At 39.1% G+C, this 10,446-nt stretch overlaps 1 long non-coding RNA gene across 1 annotated transcript; it reads right to left on the bottom strand.

Annotated features, from left to right (window-relative positions):
* Positions 1 to 5,587: 5,587 nt before the first annotated feature.
* LOC121709275 lies at positions 5,588 to 9,970 on the bottom strand. The gene is made up of 4 exons (XR_006031888.1): positions 9,936 to 9,970; positions 8,429 to 8,459; positions 6,758 to 6,823; positions 5,588 to 6,204 (listed from the first exon to the last, which is right to left on the bottom strand). It is a non-coding gene; the product is annotated as an uncharacterized LOC121709275 (long non-coding RNA).
* Positions 9,971 to 10,446: the final 476 nt, after the last annotated feature.

Raw genomic sequence — 10,446 nt, 5'->3', positions numbered from 1 at the left:
TTCCTCACCAGTTTCACGCTGCCTCAATGTGAGAACATCACAGTCGGTGAGAGGTTCGTTCTTTTTACGGACTCTGAGACGATTAAGCATTTCCGCAAATGCTGCATTTTCTTGTCTAACAACTTTAGTCAGTTCTGCAACCTCAAAGGTGTTGTCCCACAGGTTGGCTCCTTTATTTTCAGCAAAAAGAGGGGTGCCTTTCACAGGCTTGAGTTGATAAAAATCACCCACACAAATCAGGGAAACTTTTGCAAACAAGGAATAATCACCAGTCTGCTTGATTTGACGCAGTCTACCATGAATGTAGGCCAAAAGACGGTGGTCGACCATGGACACTTCATCAATTATCAGAATTTGCAAGCTGCCCATTTTGGTTCGCAAAGAATTGACTTTCTCATCACCTAGTGGTTGATACGGCAGTTTGACATTTGCACCAATGGAGAAAGTATTGTGGATTGTTGCAGCGCCAATGTTATATGCAGCCACTCCTGTAGGTGCTGTTAGAAGCACAGTGAGATCCTCAGGATTTTCAGCAATCTGTGACAACAGCCGGGTAGATTCATAATGTATCGCTTTGATTAAATGGCTTTTCCCCGTTCCTGCTCCACCAGTGATGAATAATCGCAACGGTTCAGGATTTTGTCCAAACAGTTTCTGCAAACACCACTTACGAACAGCACAGAATATGGCAGACTGTTCTTCATTTAATGACCGTAATAAATGCAATGCATCCTCTCTGGGCATTGACACATGATTTGTTTCCAAAGTGCATGTAGTCTGTGGGTTTGCTGTCAGGTCAGGAATGAGTTTGTCATCATCATCACCTTCATCATCTACAACTTTGTCTTTCATCAGATCTAAACAGTGAAGACGCTCCTTTTCTGTTTCAGGACATATCTGAGCCCAGGCATCTTCTAGATCAATTTTGTCTTCCAGCAACTGTTTAGCTCTGTCAATCTCATCACTTTCTTTTTCAAATAAAGCTTTGTTGGTATCCACAATCGACTGCACTCTTTGGACATCAATGCCACATTTCACTGCACCATTTTTATAGAAATGCTCATATGTATCAAACTGGGGCGGTTTCAGGTGACAGTCTTCATAGTAAGGCAAAAACAGTTGCAACAATGAATGGTAGTACTTTTCAGGGTTTTTTGTGGGAGAAAATCTGGGATACCTCACGACAGCAGGTTCAGTTCGGGTCCTTCGTTTCACAAAGCCACAGTTGTTGTTGAGCTGTATTATGTCATGTGAATCTCTTTCAGTCGGAACCTGTGACTTTGATAGAACTCTGTATTCAGAACAAAAACTGGCCAGGCATAAATCCTCAAATTGTGCATTCTGGGGTCTGCTCTTATACCTCTCAATCACATTGGTCATCCAAATGCTGCTTTCGTCATTACAGTCTTGGAATTGGGCTTTAGTTTGGAGGACGTGCAATGGTAAACTCATCCTAACAGGATTATCACCAACGGGAATGAACTGTACGTCACGGGAGCATTCTTTCAAGTGCATGTGTGTTAATCGATACACTGCCTCTTGGGCTGAAACTTCTCTGTTGTGTAGGTATACACTTCCAAGCTGTTTGAATGCTGCTTTTGCATCAAGGTTGCCATTCATTGACTCATCTTGGGCACGTTGTAAGAGCAAACCCATTTCTTGTTCTGCTTTTGTAATGTACGACAGTATGTAAACCACAACAGAAAAGGCATCTGTGACATACTGGATATCCATATTGCCTTGCCAAGCACGGAGTAAGTCTTTGTTGTACTGGTTCACCCAAATGTCTCCAGGATTTCGTTTCAGGACAATGCTTTTCTTTTTGGAACATATATTGTACGCCTTTTCAAACAAACCTTGATCTATCCCAATAGACTCAAAAAATGCATCAGTTGTGTCAAAATTCATGTCAGGCATGGTCAACGCAGTTTTCACATTCTTCATGATGGCACTGGCACCTGTATTGTCATCAGCATTGCCATTCAAATCCTCACAGTTCCCACCTCTTGTGATAAAAGTACGGCTTGATGGTGGCCGTGGGAAATTAAACCTGCACACTGTGTTTTTCTTGCGGCAAGTTTTAGAGTGTCTTGTGCTGTGCCTCTGTACGCTGCTCACAACCTCGTTAAGCTCTGCATCAGTTTCTGGTGGAATCTCACAGGTGATGTACGTATCTATGAAATGTGCCACTTCATCATCAATCTCTCTATCAATCTTGGGAGCATTTTCAATCCAAAAAAGACAGTGGACATGAGGAGAACCACGCTGTTGAAATTCAACACGATAAAAGTAGTCCTTTATTTTCCCTATGGGTTCTGCTGGCGACATGATTACATCACGGAGAAAGCAATGCCATCGGTGATCAAACATTCTTGCTGCTGTGACAGGGTTTCGACGTATGAGTCCACATTTGTCAGACCAGTCAAGATCGTCAACAGACGTTTGTTTACCTTCTATTCTTAGAATAGAGCTCAGCATTTCAGGCCATCTCAAATCTGCAGAGCTAAAAGATGCAAAGAATGTGGGTATGGAGAGTTGTCTTATCATGGCAAATAAATCTTTCTGAACTGACATCCAGTATGGAGGTGTGCCACGAATACCTCGTAAGAACTTGTATCCTTCGTCATTGCGCAATATTTTACTCAATGAGTCTGAGTTCAACAAAATGTCTGGTGATGCGTCTTTCAGAGAGGAGTTGCCGCCACCTTTGCGTAATGCCACTGATACACCAGATACAACTTGATGCACCTCTGATATGTATTGTGCGTAAAAAATAAAGTCAGTGTTCTGTGCAAAACGCCCATCTGCATTCAGAATGCGTGTATTCAGGTAACGTGACAGAGTTATTTTGGACTGTCTTTCATCATGGAATGTAGGTCCACCAGATGGATACAAAACAGGGAAACATTTAGCCTCGTTGGTTTTATCGGACAGCAACCTCACTGGACTGTTACCTTCACCTGGTGCCACATTAAGTATATCCTGAAAATTCTGATCAATGATCTCTGAACCCAGATCGACAGGTTGTAATGATGTATCTGACAAAAGCCCATTCTGGTCTTTGATATAAGTCACATCTTCCTCTGCTTGCTCTTCAGGAACATTTTCATCATCACTGTTATCAGGTGTTTCCTGTTTGGTACTTTCCTCATGTTGGTCAGTGCCATTCAGAGAGTTTACCCATTCGTCATTCATAGTCACATCACCGTACCATTTATTGTTTGCCATCAAATACCTCAGTGCATTTCTGACACGATCAGTGTGGACATACATGTACTCGTAATGACCTTTATATGTCAACTTGCGTTTCAGTTTCACTCTTATCATCTTGTCATCACATTCATTTCTTGGGAGTATATTTGTCACATTTGCGTTATTAACAGGAACAGAGACACAAGGACCATGACAAGCTCTCTGGCGGCCTCGAGGCAAACACAACAGCTTCATGAAGGGAATGTGACGTGCAATGAGATGTTGTTCCAAAGAGTTAAGACATTTAAGGACTGCTGGAATATCATCCAAATGCATGTTGTTGGTAACACTCTCTTCGGGAAGTTTTCCTCCAAGTATTTTACTATGACATGTATGGCAAATCCATAATTTGCTTGGTGGACTATCAGACAAATGACATTTCTGCTCACATTCAACATCACACACATGTAAATATTGCAATGTTATGCATCTATTAGCCAATGCAGCCACTTCTGCTCCTTTGCATTCATAGCGATGTCTTTTACACTCAACTACCTGCTTCCTGAAAAGTAAACGGTGACATACTGAGCATACATATTCAGGACCACGGCTGACCTCCTGACGAAAATGATCAATAGCCAAATCAATGTCTCCCTGTTTCTTCTGCCATGTTGAATAATTCTCACGAACTTTTATGATTTTATTTACACGGAAGTTTTCGTTTTCTTGATACCTCGTCTTATTATGCTCTTTAATTTTGTTCTGGAATCCAATGTTTTTCTTGTATTTTGTATGACTGTAGTCACGAACAAGATTCTGGAATGTCTTGTTTGTCTTATATTTGGCTTTGGAGAAATCACGCACATACCTTTGAAAGGTCTTGTTTGTCTTATATTTGACACTAGAATACTTGCGTACCATTGCTTGAAAGGAAGCGATTTTCCTATATCTCATTTTAGAGTAGTCACACTTCAATTTCTTATATTCAGGGTCAGAAATATATTTATTTCGAGAATACGCAAGCTTTCTTTCTCTGTAATCACTGTCATCGTATCGACGGCGCTCCTTCTTTGCTTTCACATTTTCTGATTCATTGTTCAACTTTCTTTTTCGTGTTGACCTCAACTTGTCATCAATCTTTACAGGCTGGCATGTTCCCGTGCAACGTCTTTTATCTTTGTGTTGAACACATGTTACAACTTCATAATGACTGCCCGTGTGATTTAAATAGATACAATTCTCTCTACATGTCCGTGAGTCTGTAGGCCTGTGCATATTCCATCTTCCATCATTGAAAGTAAAGATAGTTGTTTGCAACAAGTCAGCAGCAGCAAAAATGTCAATTTCTTTTGCCCATGAACCACAGTAATAGATCCTTGATTTAGTGACATAATCCTGCACAGATGTGTATTCATCCCTCAGATATGTTTCAAATTTGGTTCCGTTTCTCTGAAGGTGTTGCACGACAGCCCGTCTTATTTTCAAATGCTTGTCTTCATTGTGGCAAATGCTAAAGGCTAGGCTACGGTAAAAGCAATTCCCATCAGGTTTTATACTTTTTATCTTACAGGGACATCCCATGTCATCAATATCAGTTGTTGCCATTAGGCCTACATCAACATTTCCATTTTGAAGCTCTAAACATGTGCACAGTGCATCCTGGTCCTGACGAGTTAAAGGTTTAAAAGCATGTTTGGGAACTCTTACATCACTTATAATGACATCAGTTGCCTGCAAATTACACTTTAAAAGTTGAAAAGACTGTTCGCTCGTTCCTGCATCAGTAAGAATGACATCGCCTGTTGCGGTTTCGAAACGCTTAACACCCTTACTGGGAGCTCGTCTCAAAACGTCACTGTAGAGTGGTCTACTGTTTACATTAGAACCATTTGTGTCTGGTATGGTCTGTGAACATTCTGTGCCACTTGTGAAATTAGCTGCAACTGTAGACGACCCACTTACAACTCGTTCACACACTTTAGGCTTCACTACATCGCTGTATAGTCGACGGCAACTTGCAGAGCTCGTTGAACAGCTGGATGAATCGTCCATCTGGGCATTGGCATCAGTTATTACTGTGACTCCAGTTACCTCAAACCTTGGTGTACTTAAGCCAAAAGATCTTGCAAAGTCGTAAACAAATGTGACCAGGGAGTGTATAGAGCTGAAGTATGCAACACAACTTGTCCTCTCACCTTTCTGGTTGATGTATCTGTTAGCGTGTGAATCAACAAACGCAAACCTTGCTCCTGCATTCACTACAGCACATGTGTTAGCACAAATGGTTAACAAACAAGCATCATTGCTAAACAGCGCCCGCTGCAGTGCTACATCAAAAGGCATGGCAACATCACGTAAAGCATCGTCATAGTCATCAACCTGAATAAATCCAGTGTAAGAATCAGCAAAGTTTATTGAGAAATCACAATTCCACACTTCATATTGTCTAGGCAATTCAGACACAGCAATGTAACCCCTTCCTTGGTCTCTTATTTTACCCTGTGCACTCATTGACCTGTAAAGAACAGTTCCCTTAATCAAAACATCATCAAGATCTCGAGTTTCCCAACTCCACACGTTCTTCATCTTGGACTTCAAAACAGCAGTCAAACTGATGGCACCACACTGCTTGTTGCGCACATTTCCAAACCGTGAATCGCCTTGATGAAAGGACCCCATCAGCACAGATCTCTCTGGGAAGTCAACAGATTCATTCAAAGAACAATCAGTAGCATTATTTTCTTTCACATTACTTGACAATGAGTTTACAACAGAGTCATGGCACATATTCAGAGAGTTGGTAGAGTTTGTTTGAGAGTTGGTAGAGTTTGCTTGTATTGCGTCCGAAGACTGTAACTGGCATTGTAACTGGCATTGTAACTGGCATTGTAACTGGCAGTCCGAAGACTGTATAGCGTCCGAAGACAGTGTGTGGGCTTTTTTACGAGGACGCCCAACCTCGTCACAGGAGACCAAGTCAACCTGCGCCACCGGGGACCTCTTGCTCGGCACCTGTAACACATAAAACCCATCATAAGGTTACCAAGTCTAACATATCATACTTCTTTAATAATTTCATCATTAAAGCAACTAATATACACATACTTTCAGAACAGTAATGTATATATATTTAGATCATAAATATTCAGCAACTTCTTAAAAGGAAATATGGCGAGTTTTCATATAGATCTCCGTTTCTCATGGGTCACCGAGTACTGTTGTTATGAAACAAAATCAAAACAATCAGTTTTTCCTAGCTCGAGTTGCTACAACCAGCAGCTACCGGTAAAAACAAACGTTTTCATTTTTTGTACCGACAATACTTGGTCACCTTGAGAAACATAGATCTATGTAAGAACTCGCTGGATTTCTCCTTTAAATTAGACATGCAGCACATCCTTCATTAAAATCAAATACATTCAAAATGTAAGCGGCATTTCAAGTAAACATACAAACTACTGTAAATAGGAATTGGGAGAAACATAAAATGTGCTCAACATTACATGTTTCCTATTAGACACAATCATAATACATCAGGACAGATAGTTCAGCTCAACAGCCTGACCTCAGTAGACCTCAAGTCAGCCTGTCTCTTCTTGGCCGCCTTGGACCGCTTGTTAGGAGGCGCCATCTGAAAAACACACAGAAAACACATCAGAAATCGCATACAGTTACACTGAAATATTTTCATCAGTTCTGTTGAACGCAGGCTTGTGCACAATTCCAAATTTTAGAATTGGCCTACATTCAATTAATTAATTAGAATTGAATTGGCCCCACCCCACAGGATGTTGAATTTGAATTGGAATGACAGGAAGTGGAATTCAATTCATGGCAACACACAACAGGACAAATGTATTGAATCTAACATACATTCAGTTTTGGGAAGGTTAGTTTGGAAATGTAATTGGTTACTGTTTTCAATTATAAGTTGTGTGTTTGTTGCGATCATATCTGACATATATTGTGAAACTTCATTGTTAAACACTACCCTTAAATTATGCATATGAATTTATTTGAATTTCAATTCTACTTCCTTTAATTCAAATTCGAATTGTAATTCTACATCCTGTTTTTGACCTCAATTCAAGTTCAATTGAAATTCAAGAATTGAATTGGAATTTAGGAGTCATTCTCAATTCAATTCTGAATTTTGCACAAGCCTGGTTGAACAGGCAATAACAATGTACATATTTACATCATAAGGACTCTAAATTCTCAACTTAAGACAGTCTTCTTCTACTTAATTTAAACCAAGTACATTCAAAAGTTCAACTATACAACAATTAAAAACATGAGCAAAGCATACTGAAAGCAAAAAATACTAATCTTTTCTCAGATAAAGAATCAAGCTTAGCATCAGATGTTTAACATGTTTCACAATAAAATCCTACACACAATAATTACTACTTACATAGTCTGCAAAACACTGACCAGATGGTCAAATATTTTAAATAATTGAAAAACAAGGTGTCAAATCACTTGTCAACTATGTAATTTGCTCTTGTGAGTCACCTCACACAGCCTTGAACTGTCGTTGACACATTGGTGGCAATGCCAAAGAGCCAGTGCTGTGTCAAATTAGGCTGCCCTGCAAGTTCTGCTACCGCGCAAGTAGTTTCAGTAGAAGTACTCTAGATTTTGCTATCTCAATGTACAATATTTCATATCTAACATTTATCAAAATGCTAACCTAAAAACAAACAAACAAAATAAAAAAACATTCAGGTGTCAACCTGTTCCACCTCACTGTTTTGATAAGATAGTGCTGTTCCTGAACATGAACATTGAATAGTGGTGGCTTAGTAACACCATTTCGCTTACATCCTTAAACAGAACAGTGCCAAATGTATCAATTTGTGCTACAGCATCTCCACAACCTACAATTTTGCTTCTCTGATTTCATGTGCAAGGGTAGCCCACACTGCATTCATCAAAAGGGGTGATATGTCGCTTTATAGCTATTATTAATCTGCAAAACGAATTGACATCTGGAGGATTGTTACATACCATTAAGCCTACACACAAGTAGCATGAAATGGAACCTGTTGCACACATTTACAGCTACACCAGAATTAGGCATGCACATTCTTGAGCTAAAGTAGAAGGCATATGACACAGGAATAAAACTAATGTATCTGTCAATCCAGCGTAAAAGGTTTCTAAATTCCCCTAGAAGTTGCACTGTTTATGTGATAGTATGCAACATAAAAGCCCTGAAACGTTTAGCACTTACCTTTACTATAGGTCAAAAAGCAATCCAAAATCTGGAAAACATTTAATATATATATATATATAGGTTATGAAAGTTACAAACTTAGCATTTACAATGACGGATAGATATGTACTTTAAACTTGTGGTTTGGCTTGTAACCATTCTTAAAATCCACCAATAAACTCTTCCAATGTATACATAAACATGCTTGAAACATTCAGCGAACATGAACACTAGCAGAATTGTTAAATTCATGTAAAACTAGGAAATTCGCTACCTAAAAGGCATGCAGGACCTGCCACATTCTGTATTGAGCCAGGAGGAAATCTGTATACTATGCCTTCAAAATTTACTGACAGCCTCATAACTCATAGATATGTTTCATTATAAAACATGCATATTTTCATTGAATACACCCAAACTACTAATCATACAGGACTGTATGGCATTGCATTCAAGACTGTTAACACCAAAATATACATCTAGTCCCATATCTAAAGCCATGATCTAAACCCAAACAAGACACCTCATAATAGTCATGGCATTGGTTGTCAGAGATAAAAACGTTATACATTTAATTTAACCCTCAAAAATACTCTTGTGCAATACGGCGTTTGACAAATGCATATAACCTCCAGAAAATAATAATTTAGACCAGGTAGCGTGCAACGAAACTGTTTGTCGCCTTGTGTGACCTTTCGTAATACGCCAGGTCAAGAGTCTTTTAGCCATAACTTACCCTCATAGCAATATATTTACCGCCAGAAACATTCCCCCCTCGCGTTTGAATGCTTGCTGCCAAACCACACCAATTTAATCTAGGCTATATCAAGATTAATTAAAGATTTACGATTAATTAAATAACTGTATTTCTTAAGAATTACACATGCTTGCCTGCCTTCACAAACGGTCTAGCTGAGCCAATATCAACTCATCTTCGCTAACGTTATGTTCTCCCTTTAGCTGCAAACACTGCTAGTCTGCCTCTGATTTTCAATACAACGTGAACTTGCATTCCTAACTGAGATGACTCAAAAACCAACTCAACTGACTAATAATGTAACACGTTTTCTAACACGGTTATTCAATTATTAAGCAGATGTGAGTTCAAACAATACAAGGTTGACGTTAATTGCTATCCAACAACGCTAGCCTACAGCATGGCTGAAGCATCGTCCCAGTAATAACGTTAGCTGCTAATAACATTTGACTGTATTTGATACAACGTTGTTCATGAGATAACGGCCAGTTCTCAAGACAATGCCTGCTTCAATCGGATTAACATTTTTGATTTATTAACGTTACGAATTCACATTTACACAACCGCTACCGTTCCTGCCTGAGTTTATCGTTCATAGTGTGACACGAACACGTTAACAAATGTAACAAAGGTGGCTATCTAGAGGCATATCAGCTAAACATATTTTAATATTTTCGTGAGTTTATTCTGTTATAAATAACGTTACCTCAAAACCAAATATACCGACATATCAATTAATTTTCACGAGACATTACAGACACGTCTTACCTTCAGCCAGCAATCACCGAAAAGGAAGATGGCTCGTGATTACAGGCGAACTATTATTACTCGTCATAATAAAAGTCCCTAAACCTTTTTCAACTTAATTTGCCATCTCCTGATATCAAAATATTCAAAAGATAACCAAATGTACCATCCACACAGTGGATTAAATAAAATGACTAAAAATGAACATTTCAGTTAGGCTACCAGCTAAATAAAAGCACCAGATTTTGCATGAGACTTTTATTCTCCATGGTTTATGGCAAATATACTAAATGTGTTTCTCTTTAGGCTATTCATTTTATAAAAAATCAATTCATGTTGTTTGACTAGAGTGGCTACTTATGTAAGTATAACCAACCATTGCAAATCCCTGCACTGTCATGTTCGCACTTTGCCCACAGCTAACAGCCTACGGAAGAGCTTTGCTGCCACCAACTGGACAATAAAAATACCAGATTATTTAATCTGGAGAGTCAAACTCAAAAACACTATTGCATAAACTATAGAAACACAA

Source organism: Alosa sapidissima, chromosome 5, assembly GCF_018492685.1.
Source record: "Alosa sapidissima isolate fAloSap1 chromosome 5, fAloSap1.pri, whole genome shotgun sequence".
NCBI classification, from domain to species: domain Eukaryota; kingdom Metazoa; phylum Chordata; class Actinopteri; order Clupeiformes; family Clupeidae; genus Alosa; species Alosa sapidissima.
This window is presented reverse-complemented; position numbering and strand designations above follow the sequence as displayed.